This window comes from Anoplophora glabripennis, unplaced genomic scaffold (genome assembly GCF_000390285.2).
Source record: "Anoplophora glabripennis isolate ALB-LARVAE unplaced genomic scaffold, Agla_2.0 scaffold40, whole genome shotgun sequence".
NCBI classification, from domain to species: Eukaryota; Metazoa; Arthropoda; class Insecta; order Coleoptera; family Cerambycidae; genus Anoplophora; species Anoplophora glabripennis.
In genome coordinates, this window is record NW_019416268.1 from 622803 (window position 1) to 636796 (window position 13994).

Here is a 13994-nt window from a genome sequence, read left to right on the forward strand (position 1 = left end):
CATCTTCCTTGATATCGCTATTCTATAACCTTCATATCCTGATGAGATCGTTCGCCTTGTTCTTCGCTATAATCTCTACGATTTTCAGGAAACCAATCCAGATGTGAGTGAAGGAAGTGCAACTTGTAGTCCATCAAACATCCCAGGTCTTGGAAGTCTTTTATCAGTTTTAATACAATTTCTTCGTATTTAGGACTCTTGTTGTTTCCTAAAAAATTTGTCGCTACAACTTTGAAACTAGTCCAAGCACTCTTCTCAACGCTACTCATTGTAGTGAAAAATGTTGCATCCTTGAACAATCTCCGAATCTAAAGTCCATCGAATACACCTTCTTTCAATTTCGCCTCAGAAATATTCGGAAATTTTCGCCCTTTGTATATGAAGGGCGAAAACTTGTTGGTTGTTAAAAAGAGAAAAGAAAAATAAAACGAATAAACGAAAACGTAACCCTTTGCATAGATCTTTTGAAGAGAAGAGAATACGTTATAGCAACAAAAATAAGAATGAGATTCTATAGATATCGTTTTCTTTTGTTTAGAAAGTAGAGTATTCTACAAGTCTTATTGCATTCTCAATATTCTAGGCTGTTATCTCATCTCTAAGCACAAAAAGTATGTGGATGGGTGGGTTTTGTAGGTGGTACGGGTGGATGAATAAATATGTGTATTCATGCATGAACGACTGGATAGAAAGATGTAACACGAATTATGCCATGAAAATGGTGTTTTTAAGCATTTTGATTTATTTTCTGTTTTTGAATCAAATTGGACCAGCTTGTCTGACTCTATAATGATAAATTGCAACTAAACGAGTGAAAAACCATACGTCTAGTGAGCTGGTAGAATAATTTGATTTTTTATAAATTTCGTCGATAGTAAATGACGTTTTTTGTGAATTTTAACCTGTTTTTTGAATTTTCCCGAAAACTCAGACCTGTTGGGCCAAATCTGAAGGCAGATTCGGATTCAGCGAAAAAAAAAAAATAGAAAATAAAAAATACATGGAAATACATGGGTCTGAATACCAGATCCGATACTTTTTTTATGGGGCTGTGTAATCGGAGAATTCCCGGACAATTTCTGTTTGATACAGAAAGGTCCATCTACCGATCGGACTACCCCTGCGCCCAGCAGTCGCGACCGAATATTTATTTCATTTTAAAAGTGTATTCCCCCTATACACTGTTAGATTCTACATTTTTTCCTAATGTCTTGTGTTACGTTTTCGATTCGTTACACATTTCCAATGTTAATGAGCATTTAATATTTTGAGACAATCGTTACAAACATTTAAAATTTTCGCACATTACAGCGTATAAGATTTGAACATATTAAAATCTGCCAAACTCTACTTAATTATATAAGAATATGAGAAAAATTCTGTACATACAGGGTGTTAGAAATTTGAGTGTTTCTTTGCGTACGACTATTTCCTTTTCTTGAGGGAAAATTGGATTCGAAAGTGTCGTGCGTGCATCGAAAATGGTGGTGAACATTTTGGGCATATGTTGTAGTTTGTTTTGTAATTGTGCGTGTAAAAATGACTGAATTTTGCTTTTTGGTAAGCACCTAAATTATTTTTAATACTCGTACGTATGATTATTTAGATGACGCGAATCGGGTATTTTAATTACATATTTTCAAATTCATAATTTGATTAAAAGTTAAATTCCTGGTAAGTTAAAATTCGAGCTAAAAAATCACGACACTATCTTCATACTACAAAATCGATACATTTTATTTTATTTATTTAAAAACTGGAAAATGATTATCTTGAAATTTACTAATAGATTCAAAATAATAGTTGTTTACATTTTTTCCGTAGGACAAGTCTTCCGCGTGCACACGTGGTATGCATCATCTGTGTGGCGTTAGGTTAAGCGCTGTTGTCACGTTGTGATGAAACTCCCCAATATTTTACGCCCATGTAATATACAACTTTTTTGTTTATTTATGATTACTCTATCTCATGCTGAAGTAATGGTAGTCAAACTTCTTACCCCCTGTATATTTATAGTCAGCAACGATTAATGTTATCGACTTTGGAAAATTTTTTTAATGAACTTTAATATTAAGTTGTTGTATTTCTTATAAAACTTTAATTAAAGAAGTTATGATTAAGTTTGTAGTAAATAAAGGCCATTTAGACATTATAGTTCATCATAATTTTGATGCTTTTGTAAACGTACTTTGTTTTTCATAATAAAATTATAAAAAGAAATTGACTTGATTGATTATTTTCTTTCTATTTCTCACTCCCTTTAGGATTATTGATTAAGTTTAAAATAAAGCATACCTAGTTAAAGATGACTGAGATAAATCATTCAGCTAGTTTCGCTGAAAGCCTCGAACTTAAGACATTCCAATTTGTCCTCCCAGTAGTGAACACCCGATACCTCCCCTAGTTCCTAGTCCATTATCCTTGATACAAGTAATTCTGAAAGCCCGGGTCAGGTGGTTTACTAGGGCTTAACTTAAAAATGATTACGCCGCCCTTGACCCATCCCTAAGCCATAATTCACCACTAGAATTCTCAACGCTATCGCAGAATAAATGAGCCCTGCGGGCTGGTCCGAAACATAATTTTACGTCGGGAGATTTATGCATATAATTACGGATTGAAACAGGTTGTACGCCATATCGAAACCTCAAATCAGAGAGGAGATATTTTATAATAGTAATTGGCTATACAATATTCAATAGTGTCTATTCGCGAGAACAACGAAGGGTGCGATCTATTATATTAATTTCATATCACTCTATCAAAGCTTTCAGTTTCATCGCTTTATGTTTGAATATTGTCACGTTTTTTTTTGCAAAATTCTTGCATCAAAAATATGTAAATTATAATTTATGTTTAATAAATAATAAGTCAAAAATATGTTGTTTAATATCACAGTACAACAATAACGTACATATCAGAGCGTTGTATTACTTATACTTTCGCAGTAAGAAAAAGTTTCTACTTCTTCTTATTCCTGTGGTTTGGTTCTATTCTAGTCCTATAGCACTGCGGCCTTGTCAGGCCTATTGTGCGTTCCAATGTTCAATCAAATCAAAAACTTATGACATGACACACCACTGAGAATTACTCCGCGATATAAAGAAATCAAGATTAAGGCCCTCTAGTGTCGCACTGGTAAATTAGTTATTTGCAGATAAATATTAGTGAGCTGCAAACTTGATGGGTAGTAATGACTTCGTTAATTAGTGTTCAGGAGTTCCTTTTGCACACAGAGGCGTATGTTTCAGATTATCCCTGGAGCTTCTGGATCTGGAGGCAAACGCCTCAACTCAAACGAGTAAATTAATGAATTCTAATTCGCATTTTTCCATAATATTCCAGAAACAGGGTAGTATTAATTTAATAAAAGTTGTTGGTAACGATAATTACAATTTTTTGTAAGCAAAAATGTATGAGGAGAATAATATGCAATGCATCGAATTCATTTTTTAAATAAGCGGTACATAAGTCAAGCAGCACGTAATCTGGCGAGTAAGTTGTCGAAAATTCTAACCGTATCTAATATTTCCCGAGAGAGTTGAACGTTGAACATAATAATGTAGTGTTATCTTACATATTTCGATTAATACATTCTGGTGCTACTTCGGGTAGTTCCCCTTTCAGATTACAAAACTTTAATAAACCAATAGTCTAACACATTCTGAAGATACGGGTCGTTGAAAAAAAAAATCGAATTTATTCACATATTTGACCTAAATTTATGGAATTTTCGCTACCAATTTATTGAATTAAATGTAAAAATGAAGATAAGGGGAGACACTGTGATAAAAAAATCTCAAAATTGTTCATGTTAAGGGAAAATCTCCTTTCAAACAGCCTCTATAAGCAGAAATAGACTATAATCTTAAGTAAGCAATATTAATACATTCAATATATTTTAAAAACAACTGACTTTAAATGTGCATCCGTTATTTTGATTTGCTGCGTCATAATTGCAGAAAAATGTGGGCGTTAATATCTAAAAGATTTTATTAAAATTTAAGCAACCCCTCCAATTGTTTCATTAAACTAATGACCTCCATTTATATTTATTCATTATTCTCTGTGCACATAATGGAAGATAATTAAAAAGGACAAAGGATAGCTGCCAAATAATAATTAAAATTTCTGATGGTCCTTAAATTTCTTAAGAGAGTTTTACTGAAGGAACACAGAAAAATATAAGGGGTGTATTTATGAAAAATATAGGAGGTGTATGAGGTCCAAATGGCATGATGAATGATTTGGTGTCTTAATATTGTAATAATACCATACCATTTATTTATTGACGTTTTCTACGTACATAATAATTATTATAAATTTTGAACAAACGGAAATAGATTTTGGTATAATAAAAAACTAAACCTAAATAAATGATCTAAAGAAGAAGATATTAGATAAATAGGGAATCACATACATCGTTATCCTGGTTAACAATAATTTATATCGCAAATATTACCTACATATTTTAATGAATGTTCTGTACATAAAATATACTGGGGATTTTAATAACAAATTTCTATTAGGCCTTAGCAAATAAAAAGTAGTATGATTTCTTGTATTATTGCGGAGAACCAAGAAACGTAGTTGATCAAACAATTTAAATGCCAAAAATTAAAAAAATCGCCGTTGTACTTTCAAGATCCCCAGAGTGCATTTGATAGTAAGCGTTGATCTAGCATACGCAAGATATTGAATTCCAAAGCTCTAATCTTAGTGAAGTAAATCCAATCATTTTTCTATCATGTAGGTAACTGTATCTCATTAATGTGATCAACAAATGGCAATCAATGAACAATCCTGGTGAAAGTAACATTTGGAAACATTGCGTTTTAACCAGTTTTCCCTGTACCATATTTCATTATTATTCAGATAATTCCGTAATCTCAAATAGTCTCAAATACTGCCAATAAAGATTAAGAACACTACATAATGGGTTTCTTGGGGAAATTCGAATTTACATTATGCCACTGTGATTTATATCCATTAACATGCATGTATAACATGCTATATGATTTTCCGCAAAATATAACAAAATATTGTTTCTATTTCTAATATTTGAAAGCGTCCACATATGCTACATAACACTGCTTTATAATCGTGTATACCTAGCGTAGGAATTTCAGTAAAATGTATACAAGTAAAGAAGATTTACGGCTTTGTTTTTGTTTTATAACGTTACAGAAACATCCAGACCTGAAATCAGTTTCTAGTTAAAAGTTTTAGTTCGCCACTTAAACTGACATTATCTTGAAATTCATGGAACACCCAAAACCTCCTGTATCTACGTTCGTTACTTTTTTGTCCACTTTTATTTAAAATAACCACACGTACTACCTTTCTATAATTGTTTTTCGGACGTTCCGCTCTTACTAGGAGAACGAACACAATATGACAGCTGCCGAGATACTGGAACCAATACTGAGATGCGGAGATACTGGAATATACATGGTGGCCAAATGAAAACGAAACAGAGGCATTTCCAGGAATTGCGTCAAGATTGTAGAAAAACGCTCAGACCCAGACCCAATCTTGACGCTGTTCCTGAAAATGGCTCTGTTCCGTTTTCATTTGGCCACCCTGTAAAGGTACTACAGAAAAACAGATGTTACCAAAACGTAACAAAAATTACTTTCAAAATTACCGTTTATGGTAACAATCTTATATAGAGTTTAGGTAATCAATATTGCACGGCTGATACTACCAACTAAAAATCGTTAAATCTTAGAGACACCGATACTACTGATTCGTTTACAATGAACAATGACAAACCGTTACATCTACGCTCGAGATAATGCGATCACTGACTGATTGAATAGAATTACCAGCCGGTGAAACAGAATGTTGTTCTTTAATTTTTAATTTTACCAAAATTTAATTGCGTGGAGGAAATAAAATTACTGTCCCAATCAAAATTGCTGATCAAGTGGCTTATAATCATTTATGAATACTTTGTAACTGTCGCCATCTTTTTGGCGACAGTTACTGACAGTAGTAGAACAAGTCTAAAGGATAACAAAAATCATCGTAAATGTAACGGATAGATACATTAATTCTAATTGTTTAATAATAAAGTAACGAATGGAAATTAGGATATTTATGAATAGAATGCTAGAAAATGAACGACACATGTTGTTGTTCACTTGAAAAGGAAATTTACTTGGTAGCTTCTTAGTTGTCACCAACACTTTAAAAACGGTGGCATTGGGCATGTTTAACTACCAAAAATTGTCTCCCATTTTAGTGAAAAAGCTATAATAATTTGGTTTATGGATAGTACCGATTGTTTGTGGCCAAACACTTTATAGTAGCTTTGATAGTTAATGTGATGTTAGTACTTGCACTTGTACGCCTCAAAATATAATTATTTATTGAACCTAAATATAATTGCCAAAGCGAAGGAAATAAAGTTCTAAGAAAAATGAAGATTTTGCAAAAAATAGGAAAATGCCTTTTCTTATCTGTCATTTTATTATGAGAAAAAGTGTTTTTCTTTTAACTACGTACCTTTAAACGTATTTAGTTTATATTTTTAGAGGATTATGGTATATTCCACGTCAATATGGCGATTTAAAAAAAAATAGTGAAATGATATACATAATGTTTAAAGCGTATTTTCTATGCGGAAACCACACATACTTATAAAATTTTATACCAGATCGGTAGCAAGAAAGAGGAATACTCCAATTGAACGTGTTGAAAAATACGGTAATAGCTTGGTAATAATCACTTGGGGCATAAAGCAGCAGCCCCTCGTTTTCTTGACATCTTCGTGATCTAGTGGACGTGAAAATAAACAGACGAAAACGCAGTGAAAGAATACCAGCAGCGACGAACGGAAATAAAATGCTTTCAGTGTGCATGGGAACAAACAAATGTTTACGCTAATCCAAGAAAGCCCAACAGAGCTTTAGGTAATTCACTTACTGCTTGAAACGGTATTTGTAACAGAGTTAGAAGTATTGCTGTACAACAAGAGCCACTTTATATATTAAAATTTATTTGGGAGGTGGTATACACGATTATTTCTGCTTAGTCGGGGAAGCAACGGAGATTTACGGATCTCCCAGACATAGAAAAATGCCGGAGGAAGGCTTTAGAACTGTATTATTTATTTTTCTAAGTTTCAGGTGGTCACATACTTGAAAATAATGGCAGTGAATTCAGTTTTATCCAACAATTACATTTCAATTAAAGAAGCAGTTAACATATCAAGGTGATTTAAATCAGCATTTATTTGTGGCATAGTTTTTGTTTTTGTCTTTATTCTTTGATATTTTGCCAAATGTGAAAAAAATTAAAAAATTAATAAAATAAGTCTGTGCCAAAAAGATTAGTCAAGGGTTATTTTTATGAAAATAGTTTTACCTAATCAAAAATCTCAAACAGAAAAAAGCAGACAAACAAAACACATATCACTATAATATATCGCAATAATATATCGCAAAAATGTACCGCAAAAAGCTGTTAACGTTTCGAAAATATGCCCGTTATTGTTAGTTTAATTATTTTTGCCAGTTTAAATTTGTTCGTTTTTGCCTATTTTCTTAGATCGAGATATCAGATGATGTTTATTCTATTATTACTTACTTCATCTCCTAGAACAAGGATCCAAGTCCACAAATAATTTTTCTGATCTATCAACTATTAAATTTACTTTGAAAAATGAAAATAGTAATACATTATCTTTTCTAGATGTTTTAATTAAAAGAAATTACAGTTCTTTAGAAACAAATGCTTATAGGAACCAAATAGACAACCAACTAACACTATCAGATATTTAAACTTTAATTTGAAGTATCAGATTTATATAAAGAAAGGTGTTATATGTTTGTAAGATAGAGCCAAATTGATTTTTTCAGAGTATGGAATTTTAATAATGAAAACATTTTAAAATCAGAAACAATATTAAGGATCTGTATATATTTCTCTTGTCTCCTAGTTTAATAGTGTTTTTCCAATAAGATTTAGTATATAACAGAATCTTCAGAGAATCTTCAGAGAGACATTAAAATCAGAAAAACATTAAAATTTTATGGAAGTCAGAAAACACAAGTTCCTTAGAGTGTGTGAGATCTTTGATAATTAAATGGAAATTAGTTCAAAGGGTAGAAAATAGATTAAAATCGTTATTAAACATTCTAGAGATGGATGTTTAAAGAAACGAGCTTGCCAATAAACTTCAAACTAATAACAAAAACTAGATACTCTATTGATTTATATAGTTGATTTCAAAAATTGAAATTGGTTATCGCATTACAAAAATAATGGAGGTGGGCGAGCTTTGCCCACATCACTTGTTTTGTTGTAAGATTTGGATCAATTGGTACAATCAATGAAACCTGAAATTTTAAACAATATTTCAAATCCATCAGATTAGTAAGTACTTTTATTTCTTTTCATAGCAGGGGATATGTATACATTCTGACTATTATTATCATCCAACTTAAGATAGCATAAATCTTGTAATCCTGGCAGCTGACCTCTCCATTAACCATATCCAGGATATGCGGGTCGAGATGGGAACTGTAAATACAAGAGTTGGTGGTTGGTCACGATGATCCTATTTAATTTCAAGCACTACCCACATCAAACTTTAGTTCGCTGTTTCATGTTTCATTCATATAGAGAACATGAAGTTTAACCTGTAGCAGAAAATTGTCTCTAAAGTTGAACTTACGAAATAAGTACATCATTAGAAATGTTTGTATTTAATTATTTTCCGTGACGTATCCTATATTACGAATTGTATGTTGTACAATGTCTTAATCTTTGGAATTAAATAAATAAACAAACAAACAACAACTATTAGATAATTTGTACAAAAATGAAGACGTTATACCTGTTTGTCTCAAGATTTCAAAACTTAGTACAACTTTTTTTACTATACAGCGTGATAAAGTTTGCAACAAAATTCATAACTTTTATACAGGGTGATCCAGAAAAGCTAGAGGACCAATAAATTTGTTTTTTCTTATGAAAATCCCTGTATATTTTTTCATATTCGGATAAAGCCTTCTTTTATGAATACAGTGATCTAAGGCTTGATGGGACTATTTCAAATAACAAGCGAGATATTGCGAGAAAATGACATTTATTTAAAAAATATATTTTATGTCATTTTTCATAAAGGAAATTGTACTTGGAAACAAATGCAAATAATTAACAAAATTTAACGTAAATTTTCAAATTGTCCTCCACCAACAATTTGGCACGCTCAATAATTTCTGGGCTAATTCTTTCCATTTCAGCACGAATTCTTAGTTGTAACTCTGCTAAATTGTTTGGTCGATTGACGTATATCCTAGATTTTAGATAACCCCATAGAAAAAAATCCAGAGGAGTCAAGTCGGGGGAACGCGGGGGCCACTCAAGAAATCCTCTCCGCCCTATCCATTTTTCAGGAAATGTATCATCAAGATATTGCCGAATTTCTAAGCCAAAGTGAGGTGGAAATCAACCTTGATGAAACCAAATATTTTCATGGGGTATATCGTCTGCAGCGCTGGGGAAAAGAACTGCTACAGCCGGCATCAACTCAAAACGCAGAAAATTTAAATATCTGGCAGTAGTGAGGTTTTCTTCAAAAAAGTAAAAATCGCCTTCCTATGATTCTCATACATTTAATTAGCCTTTACGCTGATTGTGAAATTCTTGCGTCCAATGGGGATTGTCACTTGACCAATATCTACAATTATGACGATGTAATTAGCCATTTAAGCAGAATGTGGCCTCGTCAGAAAAGATTTTGTTGCTTAGAGAGTTTGGATTTTCATCACACCGTAACATTAATTGTTCACAAAAGTGCAACCGGTCATCTTCATTTAATTTGTGTATCAGCTGGACTTTATATCCATGATACTTTTCTGTACGAAGCAACTTACAACATAAATGATTGATCCAGATTGTTGTTTAGGGTTAGTTGTCGTGTTAACTGATGGGGATTTTCTTCGATTTCTAGCAATACATTTAACTTGGTTTCTTCAGCGATTTGAGGTCGACTTTGTCGTGTCCTATCTCCTACACAAAATTGGCGACCAATTTACTCACCGTAGATCGTGCAATTGGTCAGCATGTGTTTGATTAAACAGCTCATATTCCAGTTTATCACCATATCCAACTATCATTAAGATCTCTAAAAAATTCAGTGGTAAATTTGCGAAGTTTATTAAGGTTATAATAACGTACTAATTTGTAAAAATGTTACGCTACAATAGTGGCGTTTTTGTTTTTTTTTTCGTTCATTATTTGCATTTGTTTCGTTTCCAAGTATAATTTCTTTTATGAAAAGTGACATTAAATAATTTTTTTAAATAACTGTCATTTTCTCGCAATATCTCGCTTGTTATTTGAGATAGACCCATCAAACCTTAGATTACTGTATTTGTAAGAGAAATATTTATCAGAATATGAAAAAATGTACAGGGTGGTCCATAATAAAAAAACATTTATTGGACATCCAGCTTTTCTGGGTCACGCTGTATACAACTGAATTATCTTAAATGATGCCCCTCCCGAGAACAAAATCGATCTGTCTCAGCGTTTTTATAAAAATCACTCAGTATAAAAGTTATGAACTTTATCATCACGCTGTATGTACCTACATACATACCTACCACTTCACAATGCATGTAAACACCATATTTTACTTGAATGTACTAAGTACACTTAAATGGAATACACCGTCCGTGAAAATAACAATGCGACAAAAATACGTCAATGCTTCAAATATTTCGGCAACAAACATCAATTTTCAGAATAATTTTGAATTATTGTTTAACAGACTGGCTCATCAAAAATTTTTAAATTAAATTGTCATAAAACGATAGTGTAATTTATAAATTCAATGATTTACTTTAATATACAGGGCTGGAAAATACACATGGTCCTTCTGCCTTTACATGAGAGCGACAAAGTAAAGTAAAGAAATCGTGCGATAGACAAGGATAACTATAGTGAAGACGTTTCATAATCTGTTCGTTTCGGGTTAGAAGTGAGAGTGACTATTCAGATTATGAAACGTCTTCACTATAGCCATCCTTGTCTATCGCACGGATTTCTATGACTTACTTAACGGATTGTATTAATATATCGAAATACCGAGATTTTTTTAGAATTGGGGAAATAGGGAATTTTGCTTTATTTCTTGGGATTTGTAAGTCATTTTAAAAAGTATACTTAAGTAACAACTAAATGAATTTTAAATGCAGCTGAGCACTATACTACATTTGAATAACTTCTCAGTAGGGGAAACAAGGTCACTAAATTGACTAACAGAGGATTTACTAGCTTCTGTAAAAAGTTTTCTTTGTTACGCGTTGTGCTGCCCTCTGTTAACGGATTGTATTAACATATCGGAATACCGAAGTAGGAATTGTATAAGTAGTGACATCTATTACAGAAAAGGCAAACGACGAAAAGAAAGATGACGACCGGTCGCTGAATTACAAGTGGAAGTGGATCTTATCTGTGGAAGGGCGAAACGGGCGGTGACTATGAGACGCCTTCATTATAGCCATCCTTCTCTATCGCATGGATTTCTATGACTTAATTTATCGCTCTCATGTAACGGCCGATGGACCATGGGGACTTTCCGAACCTGTATAGTTTTTTTTATAAACGAAATTTTCTGGAGGAGAGTTATTATTGTGAATAGGGTTTTTTTGTTTTATTTTATTTAAAGCGTGCTTGTACAAAATCAAAATATGCATTTTTACTTCACATTTAATATTTGTTATTTTTGTACTGCAATTTATATTTTAAATTAATTTTTACAGAGTTCTAGTTAGAAGTTATAATGAAGACCAGTAAGTGCTGCTCTCAGCTTCGTGTATTGTGCTGAGGGTATAAGTTGTGTACATGTGGATGAAAAGATTATGACCACTTTAGTTTTACAGGTTATTCGCTAAATGTGCTTTGTAGTAACTAACTCTTTAATTGCCTTATTTTTCAATAATTAGGTAAACAATTATTTACTGACAATAATTTTTAAATTCTTTAAGGTTTTCTTTGTTATATAAGTTAACTGCATGGGCATTACTTCTTGCGTGCAAAGTCAATTTGATAATCTATATTTCAATAAACAAGCAACATTTTTCTTGTTTCGTGCTGTCCAAATGTGATGCTGTATATCATGTGCGCTTTTTTAAACAACACCTTGTGTGTCCTTATTGCATTACGGCGATGCGTTTTTCTTCTCTGAGAAGTAGGTATATCACTCACGGAGAGCGTATCTAACCAGCTGTCAGGTGCATAAGATGTACGGTACGTTGCATTATGTCTTTGTTAGCTGAGCCTTGGTGGAAATGATAACATGAAGTTTCATCGAACTAGAATTCTCTCGTTCTACGCCCGTCGTAACTTTTACATTACTTTATTTGACTATTCGGGTGATAAGTCGGCTTTATTTTACAGATACAGACAGGAGCTGTCACGACGGAAGTTGAAAATTCAATATAATCCGTCGTAAAACTTTAAAGTAGCAATTCGTAAGTGCAACTATAAAAGTTCTATTCATTTTATCAAATAAGGAACGGTTTAAGTAATTGTTATTTTTTTGCTGTACATTTTTGTGGAACATAGCTTAAATATGGTTAAAATCTGCTGATCGAGGAGGATCCAAGAATTCAGAAAGGACCCCGCACACACCTTATGGAAATTGGTCTTTACAACAAGAAAGAAAATCAATTGTATCAGTTTTTGGTGAGTTTTTCTTTTCTTTTTTTTTTAACATATGTACATTCACTTGGGCTCCACCAATCCAGATATATTATACAGAATAATCTTTGCTTTATGTTGACTACACCGATGGTGTAGTCTTCCACTAAATTCAAACCGAAGATTAAAATAGTAGCCAATATAAAATGTTCGTTCCCATTCCGGCAATCAATAGGGGATGCGCCGCCATTTTAATAATTAATGACGTGTGTGAACTTTGGCAGAGTTATGCGTTCTGGCCAGTGCCCTTAAAACTCCAAATGCCTGCTTGATCTCCCATGGGGAACAAGTGCGTGTGCCTTAAATTTTTCCTATATCCGACGGTTTTTTATCGGCCTGTCCCTGAATTGGCTAAGTGTATAGGTCATTAGTTTCGATTCCATCAAGAAAAAGAACCAAACGGGATTATATACAGGGTGTTACGAACTTTAACATAATCAAGAACTTGTCAAAAAATTATTTCAATGTAGGTATATACAGAAATGGTTTTAAGCAAATTCAAAGAGCACTTAATAGTTTTTGCCCTCTATTTTAATTAACAATATAAACTAAAAACAACAATAAATTCAAAAAAATATCCTAGATTTAACGTTAAAGGGAGAGAAAGTAACATTTTAACTAAGTGGTATACAAAATCGACCTATAAAAAAGTGTTGTTATTGCTTAGTAGAGCTTTGCATAATTCTACATCAGACGTCTGTCCGAAATCCTACAGATTTTAATTATATTGCGATGCCATATTTACAAACATCAGAAAAAATAAAATTTCTTGCTTAAAACAATATAATTGCTCATAAGTCATACAACCAGTTAAATAAACATTTTATAACATTAAAAAACAAAACTATTTTATTAAATTCACATGTTTATTCAATTCTATAAAATAATTGCAATAGTTAATATGTATATCAGTATGACTTCTCAACATTTAGGAAACATATGTAGAGGCCATCAATATACTAAAAATTGTTCCACTCCACTAAATAAACATGCCTGAGAGAAAAAAGATTCTTTAATTTCCACTAAATAAAAATAAATAAAACTTACTGACATAAAATATCTAAGACAATTATGCTATAATTTAATTAAAATATTCATATAATATTCTTTAATTAATCATTTTTGTATTTAAAACTATCATAAAAGATTCCTGCTATGACCAATATATTAAAGACCACATCAGATATAGGTAAAATATTATGTCCACAAAAAATCTTGAGGTATCTGTCTCATTCACCAAATATTTTCTACATTACTTTCAATAATTTTCTATC